This window comes from Rhinichthys klamathensis, unplaced genomic scaffold (assembly GCF_029890125.1).
Source record: "Rhinichthys klamathensis goyatoka isolate OS25496 unplaced genomic scaffold, OSU_Roscu_1.1 h1tg000074l_1, whole genome shotgun sequence".
NCBI lineage: Eukaryota > Metazoa > Chordata > Actinopteri > Cypriniformes > Leuciscidae > Rhinichthys > Rhinichthys klamathensis.
Window position 1 is genome coordinate 99,271 of NW_026606617.1, and position 3,660 is coordinate 102,930.

Below are 3,660 nucleotides of genomic sequence, written 5' to 3' on the forward strand. Positions count from 1 at the left end.
GTTTAAAGAAGTGGTTAGCAACGAGCAAGTACACCATGTGTCTTTTTCAGGTTAACATACTGAACCTTTGGGCCTTGATTATATTTCACAGAATGATGCCTCGCATATATCTAAATGTTTATTAAGAAACACTAGGTACACATACTGCTATTTTCCAGGTCTGAAGAAAAAAAAAAGTTGTCTCCACCGACTTAGACCTTTTATCTCGAGGACAACATTATGTAACCCACTTTGGTTTTCTTGTTTATTATATATTGTGCATATTTTTTAAACATATTAAGTAGCTGTAGTCAGGACAAAGGTTGCAGATGTACAAAGAATGATATGGCAGAGAACAGACACCAGATGAGATTTGGATACAGACACAGATGTGAAGAAGGCAATGCTAAAGGTGTGAGTGCAAACATCTGAAGAAGAGATGTAGAGTCCACCGAGATGGTCATTATGTATTGGAAGCTTTTTTTTTCTTCTCGAGAGGTGTCCTACTGTTTTCAGTACAGCATGCGACAGGTATTTGTAGGCCTCCTGTCATCGGCCCATATGGGCTCACAGCGGGCGTTCTGTATAATTTGATTGTGTTGATCTTTTAAATATGGACACAAATGGTGCTAATTGTCCATTTTTGTGGGTACAGCTCTGCGCCCCCTGACCCAGCTTAAGAAACGAGATGGGTGTCTGTATGAGAGAATGGACTTTGGTATATCCATATTTGGTTGAGCCGGTGGGATAATTTATTAACAGTCCAAAAAAACACAAGTTTCAACACTAAGCTTGCAAGTGCCATTACAACGGGCCAGTGCCGTCATTCTCTCTTTTCTCACTTGCATCAGCTCATTATGTGTACTTATTTAGATTTAATAATTGAAAGGTGTATATTTATGTATATTTTGTCAATGGTGTACCTATATACCAAATTGCAGTCCCGTCTGGTTTAGGTCACATGTTTTGTGAGTAATGACTTGATCACTTATTACGAGTCAGTATGATTTGTTCAACAGTTGTGCTTAAAATCTTTTCGGTTTGAGGTGAAAAGAGCACAGAGGGTTGTCTAGAACATTTAGAAAAAGACAATTATTGCCTATTTAAATCTGAACGTTTCAGTTAGCTTTAACTGTAATTAGTTTGATTGCACTTCTTAAGGATTCCCCATGGAGATCTTACGGCAAAGTCCTAAAGCTTGAGCCGATTCATTTGAGATCACGCACAATTTAGGAATGTGGGTTTGCACAATTTACTGTTCAGGGCGCACCGAAATGAATACGAAGGCATATACTTTTGTTGGACTATTTTATAATCTGGTTAATTATCTTAAAAAAAAGATCCCCTTGCCAAATTAATATCGGGGAGTTTTGGGCTATTTTATTTCCTTTACGTCTTTATTGTTCTCGTCATGAGAGGACTGGTTTTGCAGACACCGCGGTGTTCTGTCTTTCCAGATCCACAGAGTATTCAAATCTTCAGTATTATTATTTGTATTATTATTATTTTTTTTTGTATGTATGTATGTATGTATATTTGGTCATTGATTGTCCAAAACAGAAAGGAAAAGATGTAGCTATAGTTGCTTGATGCACTTTTTTGTAGGACAAACTTTTCCTGCACCACAAACCTGAGGAGCCAAAGGCTGATGAAAAATATGAAAATTGAAGTATATTTTTGTAGTTAAGAAATCAGGCCTTAGTAAATAGGTGTAAATGTATCCAATAATCCAAGTTCCATTGTTTTTTTTTTTTTATAACACTAAACCTTTTGTTGGATTGAGCATTGATAGATATGATATGGGCCGTGATATGAAGGGTAAAGAAAATTGATTGTTTATCTTCTATACATGTTATAACGAAGTAAATATACTGTATAAGACAGTCTGCATCTGAACACAGCAAGAAAAACTGCCTAAATGTATCACTCACTTTTATCTAGATATTTTTGAAAGAGAATGTTTCGCCTCACACTTCTGCTTGGTCCAATAATGCACTTGATGTTTTCCCTATTGGCTCGAGTTGTGCATAGGTGTGTTTCTTTGATAATACCGGTGTATTATTATTATTATCTGTGACATGAAACGCTCCACCCCCTGATTTTGAGGTTGTAATTGTGACAAATGCACAATTTTAAAGGCTGATTTGACACAATAGATGTATCGTTCTCAAATCTTTTGTACACCATCGTAGAAACAAGAAACGGTCAAATTAAAGTCTGAAGAATGTGGAAATGATTTTTTTCCCCTGTAAATTGAAGCTCTATTTATTTAGTTTGCTATATTTTGTATGTATACGCAACATTATGACAGAAATGGTATAAACATAACTATATAGTGATTGATATTTGTCAGATAGTTTGTATGAGAATGGCAAGCCAGGAATGGGCGACTTCCGTCCTGTCGAGTTGAGATCAACCCTGATAAACACCCGCTGTCTGTAGCTTTAGTGACCGTGCAGAGCTTGCTTAGCTTGTTCAGGAGTGTTTCATTAGAATTGGAGGTGAAGTCTGCAAGACATTGACTCTCCAGGACAGAAGTTGCCCATCCCTGATTTATATATTATGGTTTGACCCTCAAACCCTCCTGATCCCCTTTTCCATGTGACATTTTGTAGAGTAAAAATAAACTTGTTTCACTGACATCTGCATATTTATTTTATTTTATTTGAGTTACACTCCTGTACAGCTGGCTCTTAAATCACTTGTGTGTCTAACGTTGTGCTATGAATATCCCAGGCAAACACAGTCTTCCTTTCATTCGGGGATGGCAGTTCTCACAGATGAAGTTGTTTCTCACGGTGTAACACTGCCCTCTTCCGGCCCAACATTATTAGGAAGTCCTAGCAAGTCAGTTTATATGCATGACTTTACAGTAACAATACGTTAAATAATTCTATATATCCATAACAATTGACCATGACAGAAAAGAAATAAATCTTTTGCTCCCAAACAAATCAGGTGGATCTGTCATTCAAACATTTTATTATTGCAGTTGAGCAAATTATACATTCTAAACTTTAGCAATTTGATTAGAAAATCAAGTCCTGCCCTACAATTTTTCTTGTTCAAGAAGCTGTTTCACTTGGATATACGTCACAATAGAAAAGAGAATACTAGTTTCATGCCGCCTTTAACCACAGACCTTATTTCAGGCATTTAACCCCGAACCCATCGACTTCAGGTTGATGGAACGGGAAGAGCAAAAATGATAACTCCAGGTTTTTACATTTTCCAGTTATTTGTATTTTGTTTTAAAGGGATAGTTTCAACGTTTACTCAACCCTTGTGTTGTTCCAAACCTGAATTAACTTTTTTTTCTTCATATTTTTTTAACACTGGGGTCCAAACAACACTAAACCCCATTGACTTTCATTATATGGGAAAACAAACAAAAAAACTGACCACCGAGTCATTTTTCAAAACAGTTTTGCTCCATTTTTGCTCGGGTATAGGCAAAACCTTTTCAAAGCAAAATAGGTATCCTCATAGAAATGCTGTTTATTATCATTATCAAAATAAATCTAGACCAAAATATAGTATTCTTTGTGTTAGTAAATGATTCTTGCTTGACTATATCACATTTCATGCTGGTCATAGACACAGGAATAGCCCTGATGACCATTAGCGGATCAGCTAGAGGCGTCTGAAGGCACGTTGTGCTCGAGAACAACTGATGTCGCT